Genomic DNA, 26,824 nt, shown 5'->3' with positions numbered 1-26,824 from the left:
TTGTGAGGGGTGAAGGTCTATTTATAGCTGGGCTTTAATGATTCCTTATACATGGTGGTTCCTGGGGACAAAATAGTACACGAGTACACTGTCAGGATAGCAGCGCACGTGGTAGTGGTGTTGGTGGATTGGTGGTCGGCTTTAGTACGTGTCAGGGGTCTGCAATAGCACTTCTGCCTTGGTATTGTGTCGTACCTCCACTACTTGTCAGGTACGAACGTCATAGGCGTGCTTGGAGATTCCTTTGGTTGATACGTATGTTCCGTACCCTTACGTATTCCACATGCCCCATAGATGTTTTTGCCTTTCCAAGATGTGCCTATGCCTCAGGCCACTCTATCTGCTAAGCATTGGACTACTTGTGGGCTTCGTGGATACAAACTTGTGAAGCACGAGGAGCGCCTCGCGAGATCTTGGGCGCAAAAGGGCCTATGTCGTGCGAGGCGTTGTTCAGGTATGTGCCATGCGGACCTAGGTCACTGGAGTCTCCGCACAAGGCTTGACATCAGTGCGAGGGGGTCCTCGCGAGACCTTAGGCACGAGGTGGTCGTGCAAGGTAGGTGGGCCTTGTGGAGGCACGGGGCATGATGGCCTCGTTGTGGTGCAAGGCGAGGTGGCCTCGCGGAGGCAAAGTGCGAGACGGCCTCGCTAAGGCGCGAGGCAAGACGGTCTTGCAAAGGCACGAGGCGAGATGGCCTCACTGAGGTGCGAGGCGAGGTGGCCTCGCGAAGGCACAGTGTGGGATGGCCTCGCTGAGGCGCGAGGCGAGATGGTCTCGCAAAGGCACAGGGCATGACGGCCTCACTGAGACGCGGGGCGAGACAGTCTTGCAAAGGCACGAGGTGAGATGGCCTCGTTGAGGTGCAAGGTGAGGTGGCCTCGCGGAGGCACAGTGTGGGATGGCCTCACTAAGGCGCGAGGCGAGATGGTCTCGTGAAGGCACGGGGCGTGATGGCCTTGCTAAGGTGCAGAGTGAGACGATCTTGTGAAGGCACGAGGTGAGATGGCCTCACTGAGGTGCAAGGCGAGGTGGCCTCGTGGAGGTATGGTGCAGGATGGCCCCACTGAGCCACGAGGCAATATGGTCTCGCAATGACACGAGGTGTGTCAGCCTCGCTGAGGCGCAGGGCGAGACGGTCTTGCGAAGGCACGGGGCAAGATGGCCTCGCTGAGGTGCAAGGCAAGGTGGCCTCACGGAGGCACGGTGCGGGATTGTCGCGCTGAGGTGTGACGCAGCTAGGTGCGCATGCGCGAGACAGAGGGTCTCACGAGGCTGGGGTCGTGACTCCGCGCAGGTGTGATGCACCTGGGAGCACACGAACAAGATGGAGGCATCTCTTGAGGGGCACGACTAGGAGCTATGCACGCGAGACAAAGGCGTCTCATGGGGGATGCGGCTTTGAGGCATGTGTGTGAGACGAGGGCATCTCGCATTTGTCTCCCATGGGCATGGAACAACTTTGTGAGGCCTAGGGCTTCGCAAATGTGTGGCCTCTTCTGCCTCTGTCACGTACTTGACACGTTCAGCGCCTCTTAGTCATTTACTTCAATAAGGGACCAGACCTTTTTCCTTGGTGGATTTTTGGCATCCACACTTGCCCCTAGTCTATAGGGAGGCCTTTAGGAGTTCTTGTAGACTCTTCTCTTTCTTTTTCTCTCTTTTTTTTCTTTGTTTTTTTTTTTTTTTTTTTGTGTGCCATCTTTGTGACATTCATGGTGCAAGTGCTTTTCTCCATTTACAAGATATGGAAAAACATATTTCATGAGTGGCTATCCTTATGACTCCTTTGAAGTTTAATTAACGCCAATCATTCTTTTATATAGATCCCAAGGGTGTCATTGTTGTACAAATGTTGGACTGCAGGAAGAAGCTTGAGGCACTCTACCCGAATAGCCAAATAAGCATCGTTTGGATAGGGTTTGCTCTCATGTGGTGCTCTTAAGCTATTACCTTGGGTGCTTTACGCATATCTAGCACTTGTCAAATTTTAGAGTGAAGAGTGCTTTAGCCATTCTTCCTTGTAGCCCTTTCATCTTGTTGACTTCTTCTTTATTAGGAATAGGTTGACTTGCCTAGGAAGTCTATTAGTACTTGCCCGTTGATTGATACCCTTGAAGTATAAGTGATGTCGACAAAAGATCTACCTTTGGCCAGGGCGGAGAATGACCGGCTTATTGCCAAGATTCGGGGACTTGAGAAACAGTTTGTTGAGGCCATACACAAGGTAGGAGCCATTGTAGAGAAGACTTCTTCTCCGTCTAAGATTAAGAAAAGAGCGGAAGCTAAAGTTCTTATATGGAACAGAATCTTGGCTCCGACTTCTCCTCATTCAGTGACCACGATATTGCTAAGGTCGCTGAGTGGAGTGCTCGCGACGGGAAACCATGAATTTTTTTCCTGCCCCATCTTTCGGTCCCATGTGTGGGCAACTTCTTTATTTTTACTTTGATTTGGTTGTAATGTTACTTGACTTATTTTACCTGAGAGGTTTTTTCGAATTTAGTGTTTTCTTCATGAGGAACTTGTAACGAGTCTCGCTATGTCTTATGCTCATCTTGTGACAGAGCATTATCATGTGCCTTTATGCACACGGGTCTCTTACTAGCACCCCTTTATTCTGAAAAGGTTCCCTTTGGGACCTCTCTACTGCGTGTGATTCGTGTCTGTTGGTGCACCTTGACTAGTTGTAAGGATATGTTGACCCCTTGGGCTCTTGCTATCCTTTTATATATTTTTACGTGTGTGTTTTATTTTCCGCGAGAAGCGTCCTTCTCATCATTAGGCATAGTACTATTTTTGCAAGCGTCTCCTTTGAGACCCTTTTTGCAAGCGTCTTCTTTGAGACCATTTTCATAAGTGTCTTCTTTGAGACCCTTTTCATAAGCATCTTCCTTAAGACCCTTTTTTGGTTTTTGAGGGGATCTCCCCTCGGGTTGGGACCCTTATAGGGAGATGATCCTTGTGAAACCTTGCGAACACCTATTTTCAAGGCCCTTTTTTCCCTTGGTAAGGTGACTCAGTCAATCGAGACTTGGGGATCTCTTTGGGCTCCTCTTTCGTCTTCTATGACGTGGTCCCTTTGCAGGATGGGTTTGTTCATTAAGAGGTCACTTTTGAGGGATCTTTCGACTTTTTTAGATTCTATAAGGGTAGCTAGTCCTTATAGATTGAAATGTTGTCTCATAAGGTTCATCGCTAGATGTCACAAGGCCAGACGCCTGTTTCGCACTTGGGCAAGCACCTATTGAGGTTCGTGAGGCTAGGCGCCTATTTTTCACATGGCTAGGTGCCTGTTGAGGCTCACAAGGCTAGGCACCTATTTTGCACATGGCTAGGTGCCTATTGAGGTTCACGAGGCCAGACACCTAATTTGCACAAGGCGGGATGCCTGCTGAGGCTCACGAGGGTAGGCACATATTTCGCACATGGCTAGGTGCCTATTGAGGTCAGGTCTGATACCTCCTAAGTGGTTTGTGGGATATTTCTTGCCAAGTACTTTGTTTTTCGTTCTCTCCGATATACTTTGACAATTCCAGATCTTCAAAATCAGCTAGGCGACTTCTTTGGGTCTTTACAGGGGCCGATTGCAATGATTTGATGAATCCTACTAGCTTCTTCTTTAAAGCCTTTTTGTAGTCCTCTTCCAATTTTCAACTTTAACAACAACTCCTCTATCACAACGTTCTCTTCTACATGGAATCTTCAGATGTATTGGTAGAAGGGTGATTGGAGGAAGGTTTGCTTCCTTCAACATACAAGTCCTTATGGCCCTCTTCCACACGTATATATTTATGTGCTCTTTCGAAGAAGTTATCTAAGTTTGTAACCTCTCTCTGGAGCATGTTACCCCATAACTTGCTTCCTGGATGAACTCCGGCTGTAATAGCCATCTTGAGCTCCTCTTTAGTTGAACTTCCCAACTTTATTGCTTCCATATTGAACTTATGGATATAGCCCTTCAGACTTTCATTCTCACCTTGTTTTATGTTAGCGAGGCTGGTAATTGGCATAACGTAATCAAAGACTGCATGGTGTTGCTGAAGAAATTTGCCAGAGAATTGCTGCCACGACTTGATGGTTCTTAGCCTTAACCTCTTAAACCACGTGTACGCAACTCCTTTAAGTGTAATGACAAAGAAATTGAACTTTGCTCTGCTGTTGATCCCCCTTAACCTCATCAAGTTATTGAAGGATTCTAAGTGATACTTTGGATCCATAGTACCCTCGTACGGAGTCATGCGAGGCTCTTTGAAGCTGGCAGGGAGTTGCTCAACCTGGATCTCCCTTGTGAAGGGCGAATCATGGTCAAACTCTTCGTCATCTCTATGCCCCCCAGGTGCAGTGATAATCTTGCCTCGAGGGCTTTGCATTCCGATGTCTAATTCCTCCTTTTTTTGCTTAAGGAGTCTTGCGAGTTCTCAAACTGAACCCTTGATTTGGTTGTGTCCCTCAGGGGAGCTGCGGGGGGTGTGGTTTTTACCTCGGACCCTCTTGAGTTAAATTTCTCCTTCAAGTCAGGAAAATTTCTTAGGGGGGTAGTCTTGAGTTCGCACCTCCCGTAGGTGGGGTTCGCACCAAGTTTCGCCACTGGTGTACAATCTTTCTTGCGTTCTGGGTGAGGGGTACAACAAGTGGAGAGCTGTGTTTTGTCACGGTCCATGGGTACAGTGGTTTCTCCTTGTGCATGCTTTTTTCTCCTATGCTGGGGAAGGGGCATGCTTGACCTTCCTTGTAGTAGGTCATTCAACACCTCCAACATGTTCTCTAGAGTGGCTTCCATCCTTTGATTTTTTATGCGTATCTCATTCTCGTAAAAGTGAGTTCTGGAGCTGGGACTCATAGAGTGCACCCACAAACTGTTATTGGGCTTGTGCAAAGAGGGGCATGGATCCCGGTGGTCGGAGCACGGTGCAATCGGTGGTGGAGGAGGAGGGTGCATACTCAGGCCACCCACACAGGTCGTAGATGGTTCACGATGACCTCCCCTAGGTTGGAATTCTGGGAGTGATGCCTCCTTCTCCTCTCCAAGGGTTTGATATTCCTCTAGCATGCCTTCATTCTCAGGTGGTGGAGTGTCTCTTCTGGAGGCTTTTAGTTGGCCTCTGTCAATGTGGATCTCAGCATCCTGAGATTCCCATAGGCGTTTAGAATGCCTTGGCATTTTTTTCTTGTCAAAATCGATGGAAGAACAACGGCTTGATAGTTGTCCTTCCCACAGATGGCGCCAAACTCTTGACGGTGAGAACTCGTCAACAATGTTATGTCAGAAAACTCAAATCTTAGTAAGCAAATAACTAAGTAAGAACTTAGAATAGACTTGAGGAAAAATAAGCGCAGATTAACAATGGAGTAAACATTCATATATTTCTTAATAGCCTGAGTATACAATGAATTTTCCAACCCGTTATTGTGAGGTGTGAAGATCTATTTATAGCTAGGCTCTAATGAACCCTTATACATGGTGGTCCCTGGGGACAAAATAGTACACGGGTACACTGTCAAGATAGTAGTGCAGGTGGTAGTGGTGTTGGTGGAGTGGTGGTCGACTTTAGTACGTGTCAGGGGTCTTCAACAGTACTCCTGCCTTGGTACCGTGTCGTACCTCCACTACTTGTCGAGTACGAACATCATAGGCGTGCTTGGGGATTCCTTTGGTTGATACGTATGTTCTGTACCCTTACGCGTTCCACGTGCCCCGTAGATCTTTTCACCTTTCCAAGATATGCCTATGCCTTAGGCCACTCTATATTCTGCTAAGCATTGAACTACTTGTGGCCTTTGTGAATTCACACTTACGAAGCACAAAGGGCGCCTCGCGAGATCTTGGGCGCAAAGGGGCGTATGGCGTGCGAGGCCTTGGTCACGCATGTGCCATGTAGACTCAGGCGGCTGGAGTCTCCGTGTGAGGCTTGACATCAGCGCAACGGGGTCCTCGCAAGACCTTAGGCATGAGGTGATCGCGTAAGGTAGGTGGGCCTTGTGGAGGCACGGGACAAGATGGCCTCGCTGCGGTGCAAGGCGAGGTGGCCTCACAAGGCACGGTGCGAGACGGCCTCGCTGAGGTGTGAGGCAAGATAGTCTTGCGAGGCACGGAGCAAGATGACCTCGCTTAGGTGCAATGCGAGGTGGCCTCGCGGAGGCATGGTATGTGATGGCCTCGCAGAGGCGCGAGGCAAGATGGTCTTGCGAAGGCATGGGGCGAGATGGTCTCATGAAGGCATAGGGCAAGACGGTCTTCCGAAGGCACGGGGCGAGATGGCCTCGCTGAGGAGCAAGACGAGGTGGCCTCGCGAAGGCATGGTGCGGGATGGCCTCACTGAGGCACGAGGCGAGATGGTCTCGTTAAGGCATGGGGTGTGATGGCCTCGCTAAGGCGCAGGGTGAGATGGTCTTGTGAAGGCACGGGGCGAGATGGCCTCGTTGAGGTGCAAGGCGAGGTGGCCTTGCGGAGGCACGGTGCGGGATGGCCTCACTGAGGCACAATGTAGCTAGGTGCGTATGCGTGAGACAGAGGGTCTCACGAGGCTGGGGCCATGACTCTGCGCAGGTGTGATGTAGCTGGGAGAACACACGCAAGATGGAGGTGTCTCGCGAGGGGAATGGCTAGGAGCCATGCACGCGAGACGAAGGCATCTCGTGGGGGGATGCGGCTTGGAGGCATGTGCGTGAGATGGGGGCATCTCGCATTTGTCTCCCATGGGCATGGAATAACTTCGTGAGGCCTGGGGCCTGGCAAATGTGTGGCCTCTTCTGCCTCTATCATGTACTTGACGCCTTCGGTGCCCCTTAGCCATTTACTTCAATAAGGGATCGGACCTTTTTTCCTTGGTGGATTTTTGGTATCCACACATTCATTGGCATTTGATATCTTCTGGATTTATTATCGGTCCTTTGGCAACGATCACAACTCTTAACAAAGGCATTAGCATCTTTAAATAACGTAGGCCAATAAAACCCACATTGCAAAACTTTTGCGGCTTTCCTTGTTCCCCAAAAATGGCCACAACAATGTAAATTATGGCAGTGAATAAGTATGGAAATCATTTCCTCTTCTGGGACACATCTTCTATCACTTGATCAGCACAATGACGAAAAAGAATGGGTTCATCCCAAAAATAATGCTTCACTTCCGAATATAACTTTGTTATTTGCATCCTTGACATTTTGGAGGCACAACTTTAGCTACCAAATAGTTGACATAATTTGCCAACCATGGTATCTTCTTTTCACATTCAATCGAAAATTATTTTTCATGTGGAAAATTTTCATCAATTGGCTCCTCTTTAGCTTTATGCTCTTCTTCTTTTTCTAATCTAGATAAATGATCAGCAACTAAATTTTTTGTCCCCTTCTTATCATGAATCTCCATATTAAACTCTTGCAATAATAGGACTCATCGAATCAAGCGAGGTTTAGCATCCTTTTTTGTCATAAGATACTTAATAGCTGAATGATATGTGTAAACAATCACCTTATTACCAATTAAATATGGCCTGAACTTGTCAAATGCATAGACTATTGCAAGTAATTACTTCTTAGTAGTTGCATAATTTAATTGAGCATCTTTCAAGGTTCTACTAACATAATAAATTGTTCAAAATACCTTGTCAACTCGTTGTCCAAGAACCGCTCCTACTACATAATCCCTAGAATCACACATTAATTCAAAAAGAATTTCCCAATTCGATGATACAACAATTGGAGCAGATACCAATTTCTCCTTCAGTGTTTTAAACGCCCTTAAACAATCAGAATCAAAGTTGAATACCACACCATTCGTAAGTAAAGTAGATAAGGGCTTCGAAATTTTTTAAAAGTCCTTTATGAACCTCCTATAAAATCCAGCATGGCCCAAAAAACTTCAAACCCCTTTAACAGACACTGGAGGAGGTAAATTTTCTATTGTTGAAATCTTGACCTTGTCTACTTCAATTCCATGGCGTGAAATCTTGTGGCCCAACACTATTCCGTCTGTCACCATAAAGTGACATTTCTCCCAGTTTAATATTAAATTTGACTCCTCACATCTTTTTAGAACCCTTTCCAAATTAGCTAAACATCCATCAAAAGATGGTCCAAAGACTGAAAAGTCATTCATAAAAATTCAATACCTTTTTCCACCATGTCTGAAAAAATAGACATCATACATCTTTGAAAGTTGGTGGGGGCATTACATAACCCAAATGGCATCCTCCAAAAGGAAAATGCTCCATAAGGGCATGTGAAGGTAGTCTTTTCTTGATCCTCTGGTGCTATAGGAATTTGATGGTACCCCGTATATCCATCCAAGAAGCAGTAATAAGGATGGCCTTTCAATCTGTCTAGCATCTGATCTACAAAAGGTAAAGGAAAATGGTCTTTCCTGGTGGCCTTATTTAGCTTATGGTAATCAATACAAATTCTCCACCCCGTCATTGTACAAGTTGGAATAAGTTCATTATTATTATTTTTTTTAACCACCGTCATGCCACCTTTCTTTGGAACTACCTGGACAGGACTAACCCAAGCACTGTCAAATATTGGGTAAATTACCCCTGCCTCCAACCATTTAAGGATTTCTTTCCTTACCACTTCTTTCATTGAAGGATTGAGCCTCCTTTGAGCATCAATACTAGGTTTACTATCCTCCTCCATACACAGTGCATCACTATTGAAGGACTAATACCCTTAATATATGCCAAAGTTCATCCAACTGCTAATTTATGAGCCCTTAATACCCTAAGAAGCATCTCTTCTTCAGTCACAGATAAAGAAGCTAAAATAATAACTAGGAGAGTGTCATACTTACCCAAATAAGTGTACTTAAGATGATCAGGTAAGATTTTTAACTCAAGAGCGGGTGGTTTCTCAATGGATGGAAGAGGTCTCTCAGACACTTGCCCTAATTCCTCATATTTCTTTTTATAAATTTACCCTGATGAATTCAACCACTTAACATACTTAGTGGCTTCAGTACCAGCACATTCTTCCGGACTTGCAATCAAACTCAACTCTAGTGGATCCTTAATAGACTGGACCCCTTTACTTGGTTCCTCCAATACACTAACACAAAAACAAATGTCACTCGCTGAAGGATATTTCAAAGCTTTGAAAACATTAAAGAATACCTCATCACCTTGTACTCTAAGGCTTAACTCTCCCTTCTAAACGTCTATCAACGCTTGCCCCATGGCCAAAAATGGTCGTCCCAATATAATAGGTACGTCCTCATCTTCCTCCATATCTAATACAATGAAATCCGCTGGGAAAATGAACTTATCTACCTTTACTAGAACGTCCTCTATAATACCTCTGGGATGTGTTAATGAACGATCAACCAGTTGAAGAGTAATAGTAGTGGGTCTAGCTTCCCCCAAACTAAGCCTTTTAAATACAGACAGCGGCATTAAATTTGTGCTTGCACCCAAATCACATAAAGCTCTCTCACAATGAAAGTTCCCAATAGTGCAAGGTATAGTAAAGATGCCCAGATCTCGTAAATTTTGAGGAAGCTTCTTTTGAATAATTGTACTACACTCTTCAGTTAATGCAACAGTTTCATAATCCTCCATTTTTCTCTTGTTAGACAATATCTCTTTCATAAACTTCACATAACTAGGCATTTGTTCTAAAGCCTCTGCAAAAGGAATGTTAATGTGAAGCTTCTTAAATACCTCAAGAAATTTGGAGAATTGCTTGTCAAGATTAGCCTTTCGAAACTGTTGAGGATATGGAATCTTTGGTGTAGGCTCAGTATATTTAGGTTTTTCTGTTTTTGGAAGGTCTTCAGTAACCCCCTCTTGTATTGGACTAGTAACATGTTGATCCTCTGTATTCTTCCCTTTATCATCCACTGCAGGTCCCACTCCTCAGAATGACAGCTTGACATTGTTCTTTAGGATTTACCTCTATGGAACTAGGCAAATTTCCTTGATGTCTACTAGAAAACATTTGAGCCAATTGACCTAGTTGTGTCTCCAAACTCCTGATTGAAGACCTTGTCTCTGTCATGAATTGATTTAATTGGTCTTGCTGAATTGTTGGTGGGTTCATTTGAGGATGTGGTGGTGGATGCGATGGGCGTGGATTTGGATCATAATATGGTCTAGAATGTAATCCATAAGTCGGTTGAGGTAGTTGTTGAGGTGGGTACTGTGGATATTGTGGTTGTAACCCTTGATTATTTTTCCAAGACAAATTAATCTGATTTTTCCAAGCAAGAGTATAGAAATTTGAGTAAGTGTTGGGTGCAGGTCTTGAAAAATTACCAATAACTTGTGCTTGTTCCAAAGGCATGTTATTCACTTCAATTGAGCAACTAGCTGTGCTCGGGCATTGTTCATAAGAATGTGGTCCCCCATAAATCTCACAACTCACGATATTCTGTACTTGCATTGCTTGTGCAGCGAGATTAGTCTGTTGCAATTGCTTGGTTAGAGATGCCACCTGAGCAGTCAATAGCGCAATTAGATCAACTTCTAAGACTCCTGCTACTTTCTTATTCTCACGCTCAGTAGGCCAATTATAATTATTCAAGGTCATCTCTTCCAATAATTCATATGCTTCATTAGCGCTTTTTCTCATAAACGCTCCTCCTGATGCTGCATCTATAATTGTCCTTGTATTGCTCCCAAACCATTGTAAAAAGTATGAACTAGCAGCCACTTCTCTATTCCATGATGTGGGCATTTCATTTGCAACTCTTTAAATCATTCCCGTGTATCATATAAAGACTCCACATCCAGTTGATGGAAGTTATTAATCTCTCCTCTTATTCTGGCTAACTTGGCAAGAGGAAAATATTTACCAAGGAATTTCTAAGCCAAATCTTCCCAAGTAAGTATAGAGTTGGCTTGTAATGAATTCAACCAACTCCTAGCTCTGTCCCTTAGTGAAAATGGGAATAATCTCAATCTTACAACATCGTTACTCACCCCATGTATTTTGAATGTCGCACATAGTTCTAAAAAGTTTGTGATATGGAGATTTGGATCCTCATTTAGTAACCCCCCAAATTGTAAACAATTTTGTACCATCTGAATAATTGAGGGTTTTATCTCAAAATTATTTGCCTCAACAGTTGGAGGACGAAGGCTTGAATGTATCCCTGTAACAATAGGGAGTACATAGTTTCTTAATGGCAGATCAGCTTCAGCTACATTACCTATATTTACATTGTTGTTGACAACGTTATTTGTGTTCTCGGCCATGGTGAAATTCAATTGTTTCTTTATCTTTCGGTTATGTCTGCACGTTATTTCAATTTCAAGATCTATTGGTATGGGTGCCTTTTGTCTACCTCCTCGCATATACCAACAATTCCTGAAACACAATACAGCCTTGATCCAAATAAATGTAAAAAAAAATAACCAAATTAGAACAAACAAAAATTAACTTTGATATTGGAAATTAAGTCCCCAGCAACGGTGCCAAAAACATGATCGCGAAAATATATATACGCAAGTGCACGCAATCGATTCAAGTAATATATATGATAAGTAGAGTATCGTTCCCACAAAGATTATTTTCCAATTACCACTAATTGTTCTTTTAATTTCTATTTGGCAATCAAAATTTAGATGAATGAATTTAATTTTAAAATTATAAAACAAACTAAGAACAAGAATCACTAATTAAAAGATTTAAATCACTATTAAAAAGACCGAGGGTGTTAATTTCATTAACTTTTCATTCTACTAATTTTATTAATCAATTCTAAATTTCTTTCTTCCTATTCTAATAGTATGTTAACATAATTTGATTCCTATTCTTTTTCAAGATATAAGATCTAAACTTATATGCAGGTTTTCTAACTCTCTGTGATAAACTTAAACATATGGAAAGGTATTAAGCATGGAAACCTAATTACTACACAAGTCATACAGGTACTTTCGTCCAATATGCAACCTATGTCTATATAATGATAGCATATTCAATTCTCATCTTTCGAATTTTGAATCAAAATCATAAATCAAGCAAATATTGATCAAATATTTACTAGCATTAAACACACATTATATAGATTAGAATACAGAAGAAAAATCAATAGAACATCATAATTAAATTAGATAGAAATCCAAGTGACTACATTAAACCCTAGATAAAATTGTTTAGTTCATATTAGAAATGACTAAATCAACAAAATAATAATTCAAAAACATAAGATTCACAAACTTAAAGAAGAAAGAAAAATATAAAAATGTAGAATCACTAGTCTAAGAATCAAAATTAGTCTCTAAAAACGTAATTAAAAACTGACCTTCTGACTTAATTAAACCCTAAATATGAATTTATAGTAAAAAAAATTACAATAACTATGTTTTTCATATGCGGGCTGCGACTTAGCCTTCTATGGGTCGCGGCCTGGGTCTATTTTTTAGCCATCTCGCTTCCATGTAAGTCCTCAGGCGCCGCGACTCAAGTATATCAAGTTGCGGCCTGTGTCCAGAATTCCCCTTAGCTAAGCCTCTGACTTTGCCTTGAGTCACGACTTATAAGGTCAAGTCACGACTCTAATTGCCTCCATAATCCATGTGTTTCTGACTTGCCTTGAGTCGTGACTTGTAAGCCCAAGTTGCGGCTCTAATTCCATTTTTTCTCAAATTTCTTCTTTCAACCCTTTTCTTCATCAAAATCTGACTTTTAATCGTTCTTAGCATCATTTTGAATCCAACAACCGCCAAAAGCATCATTTTTCCACCTTTTTCACTTCTTGTTACATTTTTCTCATGATTCACCACACCAACCTACAACAAAGACAAATAAAAGCGTAATCTTGCACAAAACACACATAAAGACTCAAGATTACCACAAAAACACATTCTAAAATGACACTAAAATGGAGTTATCACAACCACACACAAAAAAAAGCCAAACCTAACCACAATTAAATATTAAAAATTATAAATAATTACATAATTATTTTTAAAACTTTTCATACAACTATAAGTTACATAATTCTCATAAATTAACTTAACTTTATTAAAAAAATTAAAGATTCTAAATTTCTAAATTCTCATAACAACAAATTAATCTAACTATTAATTTCTTAAATTCTCAATTTCTCAATTTCATAATTTCACATCTCAATTCTTAATTTTAGTTCCAATTCTAAAAATTAACCTAACTTTATTAAAAAAAAAAACTAATTTTTCAATTCTCATAAGTATATCAACTTTACAAACTCAATTTCTAAATTCTTATAACTATAATTTAACCTAACTATCAATTTCACAATTCTCAAATTTAATTCAAATTCTTAAAATTAACCTAACTCTATATAAATATTAAAAAAAAACTAAAAAAATTGCAAAAACCAATACCTCACCTCTGTGGAGGTCGCGAGGGGCGGAGGCTCTCGAAGCTATGGAGGTTCTCGACACTGTGGAGGCCGCAATGGGCAATGAGAGAGGCAAAGAAAGGCTTGGGTCAACTTGTAGGGTCGGAATGGGGTTGGGTTCTATGGGCGGGGGGCTGGGTTCGAGAAGCGCCATCGTCTCTGGTTTTCCTATCAATTGAGAGAGAGAGGAGAGAATGAGTGAAAGGTCGGGGGAAGGGTTCATATAATTTGGGCCTTGCGTCAGTGAATAACTGACGCCTTTGCCAACCGACGCTGAGTCCACTAAAATCAAAACGTGTGTTTTGATTAAAACTCTTTAGCGTCAGTGAGGGTATAAACGAGGGGCATGAAACCGTCATTTTTTATATATAGTAGCGTCGGTTCATATTACTATCCCCCATATAGCAATTGTGTCAGTCAATTGTGTGGACCGGCGCAAAGAAGCGACATCATAGCCCTCTTTTGTCGTAGAGTCTCCTCACTAATAGTATCCTCGGTAATAACACACTTTATTGTAGTGTATTTATCGATTTTTGTCTCAATGAATTGTGCATATTTGATTTCTTTCATTGATAAGATTCCTTCTAATCAAAATTAAAGTAGTTAAAGAAATCCCACATTATTAACCCATTAAAACAAACATGATAGTGATAATCTTATAAATATATAATATATATTGCTATAATTAGCCAGAATTTAAAATAAGTTTAAACAAATGTATTAAGTGTATGTATGTAATAAGAAAATTTGATAATCATTAATATATCAAAGCCCCTCATAATCCTTTTAGGAAATTGGATCAATATAATATTTATATATATAGGGAAATTTCACTATTTATGCATAATAGTGTGTCTAATTACTAAATAATACCAGCACTATTCAGTTTTTCAAATTGGTGCTGAACTTTCACCAAGTACCAAAAATACCCCTCTCATTTTTTCCCCACAAACTCTCTCACTCTCTCACACTCTTTCTATCTCTCTATTGCTCTCAATCCCTGAAAACCCAAACCGAAAGCCAAACCCCAAAAAGTAAAACCCAAAATCGATCTCACCCTCTCTCTTTCGCTTCTCCGGCGTCGGCCACCTAGAACCCACTGAACTTGTTGAACCAACAGCAGTAATGAAGCTCGAAACCCACCGTGTCAAACCCGTCGAACCCGTTAATCAAACCCATATTCCCATTAAGGTAAATTCTTGAACCCTCGTGATGATCATTGTTGTTTTGTTCCCTTTGAATCTGGTGGTGTGGAATGGGTAATGCAGCTCTTAGGGCTGGGTTTTTCTCTGGTTTTTCCGATGGGGCTCGATGGGTTCGATGCAACCTCGATATGAGCTCGATGGGATGAAACATTAGCCTAACCTTCGGTTAGATTAGAGCTCGATAGAGATCGATAGAAGTTAGAGATAAGCTCGATATGTGCCAAAGATGAATTCTCTATGGGGTATGGTTAGGCTCGATAAGCTCGACAGTTACTCGATATTAAGCTCGATGGGTAGGTGGTTAGACTCGATAGGAGGCTCGATGGGGTCTACAGTTAGGAGCTCGATATTAGCTTGACAGGAAACTAATTGGTTAGGCTCGATTGTTGCTCAATATAAGCTCGATTGTTCTTATTAAGGCATATCAGAATTTGTTGTATAAGTTAGCTTGATATGAGCTCAATAGTGATTCGATACTAGTACTCGATATCAACTTGATAGAACTCAACAGAAGCTCGATAACCATGTTTATTACAGATGCTTGATGAATTTTTTTTGAATTTTTTCCAAATTCTGTTTGACATTCTATTTTCTTACCAATTTTTTTTATGTGTTGCTGCATATGCCTAAGTTGCTAGTTCCATTTAGTGATCACTTTCCTGAACGAGTCACATATCGGGGTAGTAGCACTTTAAATCACATTAAGACTAGGTTTGTGGACCTCGGGCTAATAGAAAGGGCTAAGGAATCCCCTTTCAAGCAGTTCTTTTTGGCTTCAGAGTTTAATTTCTCTAGAGTTTTGGTGCATCAACTACTTTTGAGGAAAATCACCAGTAACAACAAAGATGAGGTGCATTTCTTCTTGGGTTCAAAGTCTTGTAAATTCGACATGGGAGAGTTTTCCCTGGTGACAGGGTTGAATTTCAGTACCTTCTCGTCACCAGAAGAGTTGGAAGAGCGTAATCTCAACAACTTCTTGATAAAGGAGTATTTCAATGATGCTAAGAAAGTAAAGCTCTCACAGGTGGACCATGCTTTCAAGACTTGTACTATTGTGGACGATGTGTACAAGCTTGGTCTATGTTAGTTGGTTAAGGGGGTTCTAAATGCCATAGAGGGAAAGTTGCATATATGGCGAGATATTATGAAGATGGTTGAGGATGTAGACTACTTCTTCAGCTATCCATGGGGAAAGTACTCTTATGGGAGGCTATTGCAGTCTTGTAAGAAGGACATGGTGAAGCAAAAGTCCAAGTATGACAACAAGAAGGATGCCAAGGTGCAGCAACAGTCCAAGTACAGTATGTATGGTTATGCCTCGGCCTTACAGTATTGGGCATATAATGCTATCCAGCAGCTTGCGACGGAGTTTGTTGTGAGCTCGGGAAACATGGTCCCGAGGATGCTTAGTTGGTTGCATCGAAGGAACAAGGATTTCACCAAGCCTGCCTTCTCACCGATGTTATCAAAGAAGAATGTAAGTTATATTTGATTGACATTTAACAATTATTTTTTATCTATATGCTTATCTTTTATGATTATTTGAGTTAACCAAATGTTTTATGTTGTTTGCAGTTGATCGTCCTTCCGATGTTGAATCCTTGACCAGCAGAAAAAGACTATTATTTATTATTGACAGAGGGAGATCTTCCCCCTTTATCCCGGGCTTGGCTAGGATCCCGGGGAGGCTAATGAGGAGGAGGACGCAACTTTTGAGAAAGTCGCCGAGATAGTTTCTCAGGCTGCCAAGATATTTGATGATGTTGTCCCAAAAAAGGAGGAGGTTGCAGGTCCTACCCCTCCTGTTGCACCAGCTACAGCCCCAGCCCTAGCCTCAGCCCCAGCCCCAGCCTCAGCCCCAGCACTAGCCCCTGCCGAGCTGATCGAGCGGTTGGACAGAGTCGAGGGTCGACAGGAGACCCTCCTGAAGATGATCCTGGACGCAGTCAATCAGATCCTGACGTTTATTAAGGATAAACCAAGGGGCTCCAAGGAAGATTTAGACTCAAAGTCACTGAATATTCGTCTGGACTATGTTGATGATCCCACCACGCCTCCTACCATCATTGTGACACTCAACCCTGAGGATGTTGCTGGGGTTCGATTTCAAAGGACTAGACGCCAAGACACAAGCCATATTGGTTTGAGGACTACACCAATCCCATGAGGAAAAGACATCGCATTGATGCAGCTGCACCAGAAAAGGAGGCTACTCAAGTGCTAGACCCTCTCAAGAAGCCAAATCGCAAACAGTATAGGACAATGTCCAAGTGGCTGCTTGGAGACATCCCCAACAAGACCCCGAGGGATGTAAACACTGGGACTCATGGTCCAGCGTGGTTTCTGATGTGGAAGACACCCCATTCGTGGCTCAATGATCAGGTAAGCCATTTATACCTAATGTTAAGAAATTATGTTTTGTTTTCAATTTCACAAGTTCTATTTTCATTGGATATGAGCCCGATGAGAGCTCGATATGAGCTCGATTGGGGGTTACTTGAATCAATATGGCTCGATAGTGGTTCAATGGGGTGGGTTGTTGTTTACTATTTGAGATTAGCTCGATGTGAGCTCGATGGAGCTTGATAGTAGATCGATAGGGGTGTTGTAGGGCTGTTGTTTATTGTCTAAGAATAGCTCGATATGATCTCGATGCGGTTCGATAGTAGATTTATAGGGGTGTTAAACTAGGACAATTGTTTACTGTTTGAGATTAGCTCGATGGGAGCTCGATAGTAGATCGACGGAGCTATTGTTTACTGTCTGAGAATAGCTCGATATGAGCTCGATGGGGCTCGATATGGACTCTATGAGCTCGATGTTTAGTTTGATATAAGCTCGATAGTGCTCGATTATAACTCAATTTATTTGTTTATGCACTATTTTTTAGCCATTTATGATGGTCTTTGCTAACTTTTTATACCGTACTCTCTTTGTAGCATATTGATGCGGCACAACACATGTTTCGTATGCATCGCAAGTATTTTCCCAACATATACCGCAAGAATGTTGTTGCAATGAACATTTATTTCTCACAAGTGATACCTGCCCGATATGATAAGTACAAGAAAATTGCCGACAAAACAAAGTACACGTGGGATTTTGACATTATGTCCATGTTGACCGGCATCGAGCAGCAGTTTCTGGCATCTTGGGGAGGAGTTGAGGATGTATATTGGTGTCAAAACTATGAACAACAACATTGGTTTGCCATTGAGGCTTCTATTTCTAGTTGGACTCTCAGTGTTTATGAGTCAAACAACTCGTTGATTAGTGACGCGAAGATGGAGGAAATTATGAATCCATGGTTCTTTTTGCTTCCTTCTCTGCTGATGCAGAGTAAACTGTTCACTGATAGTTTGATGTTGAAGATTCCTGCAGCAAGAAAGAGGTCGCATCAGTTCACATGACGTCGCAAACAGAAACACGAGCTCACTCAGTCAAAGAGAAGGTAACAAACATCATCTTCATACTATATTTGTTTCTAAGTAAAATTATAGTATTGTACACTTAATGTTTACATTTTTTTACAGTGGAGATTGTGGTGTGTATGATGTCAAGCATATTGAGCATCTCATGGTCGACCTTCCATTGGAAACCATCTGCGATGAAAATATAGAGGTGTTCAGTAACAAGTAGACCACAGACTTGTGGTATCAGAATTTGTTACCTAGATGATTGTATATTTACGGGGTATTTACATGTGCAATTTTTTGTTTTTTGTTTTTGTAACTTTCAGTTCCCTTTATTGTTATACTGAACTGTTATCGAACTACTATCGAGCTTTAATCGAGGAATATCATTTTCATATCCATTATCTAGTTGTTATCGAACTATATTGAACAATTATCGAACTAATATCGAGCTATATTGAACCATTATCAAACTAATATCAAGCTAAGATTTGAAGTCAGTTTAGAAGCTAAGTAATAGCCATATTATCAAGTTCATATAGAGCTACTATTGAGTTAACATCGAGTTCATGTCAAGCTCATCAAGTTGACATCGAGCTTAACATAACTTTTAAGAAAAAGGAAGGGACAACAAGCTAGGTTATTAATACAACAAGTCCAAATGGGAAAAAATATTATAGCCTAGCTTTGCATGTAGCCTTGTTATGGCCAAGACCACCACACATACTACACTTGCGCTCTTTGCGAATGATTTCGCCATTCGATGGAGTGCGGTTTTGTAACGATCCAAATTCCCTAATGTGGCTTAATGTATAGATTAGGGGGCCAGGATGGCCATAATTGATTTAATATGCAATTATGTGATTATCTGCATGATTATGTGAGTTATATTATTATACGATGATAATTGCATGCATGTGGGCCCACTTCTTATTAGAAGGGCATTTTCATAATTTTGGTCATTGAGAGCATAATTGTATATTTATGTGCATGTATGTGATATATGGGTGAGACCACATTATTATGTGGATATGTTTGATCTATTCGGCATAAGACGATCTTAGGAAGCAAGTTAGCAGTTTTTTCATAACAGGGTCAATTATTGGGATATTGGGTAATGAGAATGATTATTTGATGATATATTGGGAGTTAGTGAGATCAGGAGGAAATTATGGGAATTTTGACTATTTTACCCTCAGGGGCGTTTTTGGGACTCCGAGCATTAGGATTTACTTGAGGTTACTTAAGCTTGAAGTAACCTGTCGAAGGAAAATACGTTTAAACACTTTTTTCTCTTTCTCCTGTTATTCTTTTTTACTGTTCGTCGCATTTTCTAAGGAAACTTGAGTTTTAGGACTCAGATTCAAACGAGGATCAAGTTATAGCGATTCTATGGAAGATTAGAAGCTTATTAACTGGAGGATTTAGCGAGAAATGACTCAATCAGAGGTAATCCAAGCTTTAAGTTTTGAGTGTTTGAGTTTCTAAGCTTTGAATTGGATTTTATGTGTTGATGAGTTTTTGAGTTGTTTGAGCCTCGATGGTTTTGGATCATTGGGATGTTTGGGAACTTTGATTTTGGGATTTGGATATGTTTGGATAGGTTTTTGGAGGATTTAAAAGGGGAAAAACGAAGGTTTTTGGCTGAGTTCCAGGTGGGGTCGCGGCCCTGTTCTTGGGCATCGCGGCCCAAGCTTAGTGAAGATGAGAGAAGAGGCTGAAGGGCATTGGGGTCGCGACGCCTGGGAGGCAGGCTACGACACGTGGTGCAAGCAACTTGAGGCTAGCGTCTCTGTTTTGAGGCGGGTCGCGGCTCAGTGGTTTGGGGCCGTGGGGCTTAAGGGTAGATTGGGCCAAAATTGTGTTTTAATCATGGGAACTCAAACCTTAGGTCTCGGAATCATTCCTGCTACCCAATTTAGTAGGATTCAACGTCCCAAAGGCTAGGTCTTGATCTGGGAACCTTTTATTACTTGTTTTATTGATGGGATTTTATATTTGGTTATGATTAGGTGACCGCTAAGGGGCCTAAGGACATATCGTTCTTAAGGGTCGTTCGTGTATTATTTCACACTCGAACCAGAGGTAAGAAAACTGCACCAAGTATGTGACATGCATGGTTATTGATGAGGCATGTTAAGTGCTCTATATATGGACATTGATTGCATTGTAAATGATTAGCAGCTTTGCTTATTTGTGAATGGTACCGACTTATTAGTCAGAAACGGCATTGGTGGTAGTACTGGTCGTGAAGTCTTGACTTATTAGTCATGACCGGTAGTGGTACTGAGCACTGGTTGTATGGTATTGGCTTAAGAGTCAAGAACGTCATTAATGTGTTTAAAATAGGCCAAAATGATTAGATCTAATCAACATGAGCATTAAATGCTTGACTGACCTAAAGATCGAAGAAAACTAAAGCGATTGCCTAGTCTAAAGGCTAGTTACTTAGAGTCAGGGCCAAAAGGCTCAGGTGACTGAAACGTCACATGGCTTAGGGTGCAGAGCCTCAAAGTGTGACTCATTAGTCACCTATCCAGAGTGTGACTCATTAATCACCTATATAGAGTGTGACTCATTAGTCACCTATCCAGAGTGTGATTCATTAGTCACCTATCCAGAGAGTGACTCATTGGTCACCTACCCAGGGAGTGACTCATTAGTCTCCTATCTGATCAGGGTTGCAAGCCCCAGAATGATTACATGATCATTTATTGATATTGTATACATGCAGTAATAAGTTTTCTTATTGAGCCTTGGCTCACGGGTGCTATGTGGTGCAGGTAAAGGGAAAGAAAAGCTCACCTAACCTTGAGTGGAGAGCTTAGGTGGCGATGTGTACATATGTGGCCGCTTGACCACCACCACCAAGGTGTTTCTCAGAGGAACTAGGGTTTAACCCTATTTTTTCCGCTTAGGTCGACAAGTTGTAACTTTTACACTGTAATGACCATTTTGGTTTATAAATAACTTTGTAAATACTTTTATGGGCCCATGTACAATTTAACTTTTTAAATTAAAATATATCCATTCCTTTTAACCGAGATTTTTCACCCTGGCCTATTAATGACACCTAGATGCATGTGTTATAACCAAATGACTCGTTTACCAAGTTAAGCAGTGTTCAAAGTCTACAGTAACGGTCCTAGAGTAACCGGGGTGTTACAGGTCTGTCTTCCTTCTTCCCACCTTTTTCTTCTTCGGGCGACCAACTGGTTGTTTTTCAATAGGAACCCCAACATGCATTTTCTCTATGTTCTCAGGAACTTCCCAATCATCCTCGTTGCCAGTTGGGTAAATTATTTCTTTGTAAGACTCCCTCCACATCTCAGTAGTGTAATATAGGGAACATAGTGAGTAAATGTTGACACCGCGCAGGATGGTCGTAGCCACACCATGAACACAAGGGTAACCCATTATTTGAAACATGCCATAGGAGCATGATTTGGTCATCAAATTCACCTCACTGTCACCTTCTAGGTCTACCACATGAAATTTGAACTGTCCAAGAGGATGGACTTTCATGTACCTTGCATCATCTGCAATGCCTGAGACATCTTTCTCATATACTTTTGCTAATTTGGACGTGCACTTCTCTACCTCCTCATGATGCATAGAAAACCATGACTAAATTGTGAAACGAATGAATTCCACAAAAGTAGTGACTGGGAAGGTTCTTGCATCTCTGGTTTTGTTGTTGAAACTTTCAGCGTAGTTGATTTTCATTACATTGTATCGATTCCTAGGAAAGTAAGCACGAGTTCACTTATCAAAGCCAATACCCTCGAGATATTGAGCTATGGTGGGATCCATTTGCTTTATATTATTGAAGAACCTATGAAATTTTGACTTTCGAAATGCATATGTCGCATTCCACATCTCCTTGTGACAGTGATCAGTCTTGAACTTAGCGGTTACATTCATACTTATGTGATGGTAGCATGCACCGTGGTAGGCATTAGGGAAGACCAACTCAAGAGCATGAATAATGCTAGCATGCATGTCTGATACAAAAGCCAGATTATCAACAACTCCAATGGCTTCCTTCAATTTCATCATGAAATACTTCCAAGAATTATGATTCTTACTGTCAACAATCGCGAACGCAATTGGATAAATGTGGTTATTCGCATCTAATGCAACAACACACAGCATGTGGCCACCATACCTTGACTTCAAGAAAGTTTCATCCACACATATAACAGGACGACATGATGTAAATCCCCGTCTACAAACTCCAAGTGAGAAGAAACAGTAAAGAAAACGACCGTCATCTATGGAAAAATCAGTTATTGTACCTGGATTCTTTTGTTGCAGCATGTACAAGTAAGAAGGTAACTTGGAGTATGATTCTTCAGGTGTCCCCCTGACATAACCGAGTGCCTTCTCTCTGCATCTCCAAGCCTTCATATAACTCATATCGATCCCAAAATTATTCTTCATATCCTCTTTTATGTTGTTTCATGGGTAGCTAGTGCCATCAATAGCATATTTGTTCTTGATAAGGTGCCCAATGACCCAAGGTGCTACTTGACGGTGGTCTTTCTGTCACAATTCTAGTGAGCAAGTATGTACACTATCATAAGCAGTGATCTCAAACATCTCCGATCACGCTACTTTTTCCCCCTTATTCTCCAACTACAATCAGGGTCCTTACAGGTGATATACAACACATCAGTACTAGACTTCTTAACCATAAACTCAAAATTATTCTTCATTGCGAAGAGAGCTGCTTTGGTTTTCAATTCCTTCTTGTTCTCAAAATTCTTCCCAAGGTGTAGTTCTCCCAACGGTACACCGGATGAGGGTGTTTCAGATCGACTAGAAGCCATGATATCTTCTTTTGTAAACATGGGAGCACTCCATCTTCTGTTGAACATATTGGAATGTTCCCTATATTGTTATATTCTGTTCCACCAAGACGGCTAGAGCTGGTGCTAGGTGTTCAACGTCCTTGAGTTGGTGGGTTCGCCAGTGCAATAGGACATACTGGCTGTTCTTGTACTTGTTCGACTTGCAAATCATTAGACATGCCCATCGGCACTTCTGCACTATAATATGCCTCAGAATCGTATCCCGAGTCCTCATTATGTTCAACTACTGGATCGTCATTCACATAGGGGTTGTACTCATATTGGTTGTCCCCCAGGTCACCAATAGGATCTCCTAAAGTACTAGCTACTCCCTCAGGTCCGGAAGTGGAATATGGATCTACAATGACAATCTTTTTAACTAGAGTGACACACAAGGCTAACCTTTCTTTAGATGTTACTCCTAAGAACGCACAGACACCAAGATCACTTTCAACATGAACGGGTGTAGACGGTTGGTCGCCGCTTATGTAAGGAACCTCCAATTTCAACCCATACATTTGTTTATCAACTTTAAGTTCCTTGTGCAATACATCAAGAAGTTGCAAGTACGTTACAGTATCCTCCATCGGTATCACCATGCAATGAGGGTCCTTGAAAATCCACTTATTCCCTTGTAATTCCCAAACACCATTGTAGGATACAAAAATGTAGACAATGGAACCTGTGTTGGAAAAAAAAAACATTGAAATTGTTAAAAAAACTGTCAGTTTTTCACAAATTCATGAAAAAAAAAAAGAATATTATCGAGCTTCAATCGAACTCTATCAAGTTACCATCGAGCCCTCATCGAGATCTTATCGAGTTCGTATCGTGCTAAAAGTTCTTAAACCAAACATAAACCTAACCAAAACCTTCATCGAACCCCTATCGAGCACATATCGAGAAAACAACTACACCAAATATTCTAGGGTCCAATCAAACCCTTATCGAGTTTCCATCGAGCACAATCGAGCAACAAAGTCTAAAACTATTGAGCTATAATCGAACTATATCGAGCTCATAAAATAACCTTCTTCTACATACCATCGAGCCATTATCGAACTCCTATCGAGCAGAAAAGTTGCAGAACATCCTGAAAAACGCAGATCACGAAATCTCTCTAAAAAACACACCAATATAGGTTCAGATTTGTTCGAAATAGCCAAAAAAAAATGTAAACAAGAAATACCCAACACATAAAATGAACAATATTCTTACCCATGGTTTTTCTCCTCCAAAAACCCTCAAAATGATTGTCTTTGATATTGGCGACTTCACAGAGACAATGGAGATAGCTAACAACGATTTCGACAAAAAAAAATCATACAAATCTGTGGGTTTTAGAGAGGATTTCGTGAGAATGAAAGAGAGAGAGAGAGAGAGATAGAAGAAAGAGGAAGAGAATGTTTTAGAATTCTTGATATAATGGGAGGAGTATTTTGGATATGAAATGAATTAATAGCATCAAATTGAAAAGATTACTAGTGTTAGAAATTTTTGATAATATTAGGTAATATTAAGAATGAATAATTAAATTTCTTAATATATATATATATAGTTTGACAAGTACGTGTAACCTGCCTCAAATTGCCAAGTATCTATAATTAACTTTGTATCTTTCTTTAATTTGCTGGTTCATGTTGATCAATACTTGGCAATTAAAATTAAGTAATATGGGTCCAAATTATACTGCACTCATTTATATAAATATATATATATATATAATTATATATAGATTGGTAGCGGCTGATGTGACCATTGTAACGCATTTATATATAGCTCGATCGAGAGAGAAGTAGCATTGAATTGTGTTCTTTCTCATTTTTGTCTTAAGAATTTATATTCTGCGATTTTGGCATATAATGTTTTGTTTCATATACATGGTAAAATGCGTGCAGCAAGGGATCAAGAATTACAGCCTTAAGTGTGGAGTATCCCATGCAGAAATTACGTTTTACAGCGCATACTAACACATTATATATATAATTCATATATTTTTTTCAATATTTGTTTGGTAAAAGATAGACTAATTATATTATTATTTAGTTTTTCTTTATTTACAATTTCAAATTAACAATATATTCACGTAATTAGAATTGAGGGTTTTATATATGTGGAAAAAATTTGGATCGCAAAATGGCCTAATTTTTAAAGTTATTTTGTATTATAATCTATTTTTAAAACAAATTTACATAATTACATCTGATAATTTAGATAGTCAAAAAAATTTGACAATTGATTGAAAAATTCAGACAACTGATCAAAAATTATAAAGATTTGGTCAAAAAATTTAGACAACAAATTAAATTTTTAGACCGAAATTATTTGATAAAAAGTGGACCAAAATTCAGAAAAAAAATATATTTTCACAAATTTCTTATATATATTCACACAGATGAAGTGATAATCATCCCATATATCTTCACATAGAAAAGGCCATCCTGAAATGTTGACCCGGCGTTAGAATATATATATATATATATAAATTAATGCAAAGCCTTGCCTCATTTTCAAATGAAAATGAAACTCAATCGTATGCCTTTAGTAAGTATATATTGATATATAAGCTAGTATCAGATACCTAACAGTCTATATTGTCGATAATAAATAAACATATATCATATAAATATATATATTATAAATTTATAATAACATTTATTATAACGTATTACTTAGTCTGGCTCATCTTATTGGACCATCTATCGATGACAAGACTAAGTTTATTACTGAATTATTCCATCTCATGATAACAATATAAATATATATGGTAGTAATAATAATAAACAAATTCTTTAAATAATAATAATATATGGGGGGTTTACGTAGTCGATGTTAAAGATTGGTCCTTCTGGATTTAATAAATTATTAATGAAAATTCATTAAGTTAATTTGGAGCAATAGGAGACAAGCCATGCATGTAGGTATCTAGGTTTGGAGCGCCGGCTTAACGATGCTCTTCCACTTTGTGGACAAACTTTAATATTTTTTAAAATAAAATGTATATATATTTATATCCTCACTTCCACTTGTTTTTTTTTTTATCTGTAAAATCAAGTCCAATAATAAACTGTTGAAATTTGATTATAATTGATATTCTTTGGTGAAATGAACCTAGCTATAAATATATATATATATATATATATCTTTCCATATATACCTATATAAGTACTATTGAATGTCTATAAATTATTAGGCATATTACAGCTTAGTATAAATATAATTTAGAGATTAAAGGAGAAATCTCTACTTTGTCTAATTCGATTATAATTAGTATTCTTTGGTGATATGAACCTAGCTATATATTTGAGTCAATTATTAATTATTTATATTTCTTTCTTTATATCTTTCCATATAAACCTATAGCTATAATTGAAAGTCTATATATATGGTCTATTATTAGGCATATTACGCTTTAGAGAAATCTCTACTTTGTCTCATCTCATATCTTTAATCTCTTATATATATGAATTATAATCAATTATATAGATGACTATGAAATAAATTTGCTCCTCTATAAATGTTTTCTCTGAAATTTTATCCAAAATTAATTGCTATTTATTATTAATATATAGTAATTATAAACATATACCATACCATATAATTAATACAGATATATACAAATTTAATGTTGTAATTCATATTTACCCATCTATATGAATATTATAATGTGTGGTAATTTCTATCATTTTAATAAATTAACTTAATTGCCCGGAATAAATGAATAATTATTTTTGGTTGTATTATGCACATTCAAAGACAGTCAATATATATATATATATATATATATATAATATGTTTGAATAAAAACTTATCCTTATAAGAGAGATTAATTCATTCCTATATTTGTACTCTTTAGATGCTTGGAGATTCGTTTCTAATAGGAAAGCATATATCAGCCCATTATTTGTTTCACAAAATAAAAATAAATAAAAATCTGGTTCTTTCTCCATTGGTATTATTATTATTATTATTCCACTTATACTATATACCGATCGAATGATACATATATATAAATAGAATATATTATATATTTA

General features: G+C 39.7%; 1 non-coding gene across 1 annotated transcript; it reads left to right on the top strand.

The window, feature by feature from the left end:
- Positions 1-10,651: 10,651 nt before the first annotated feature.
- Positions 10,652-10,758, top strand: LOC133813130 (small nucleolar RNA R71). Its single transcript, XR_009884172.1, has one exon. It is a non-coding gene; the product is annotated as a small nucleolar RNA R71 (small nucleolar RNA).
- Positions 10,759-26,824: the final 16,066 nt, after the last annotated feature.

The sequence above is a fragment of the Humulus lupulus genome, chromosome 1 (genome assembly GCF_963169125.1).
Source record: "Humulus lupulus chromosome 1, drHumLupu1.1, whole genome shotgun sequence".
NCBI classification, from domain to species: Eukaryota; Viridiplantae; Streptophyta; class Magnoliopsida; order Rosales; family Cannabaceae; genus Humulus; species Humulus lupulus.
This window is presented reverse-complemented; position numbering and strand designations above follow the sequence as displayed.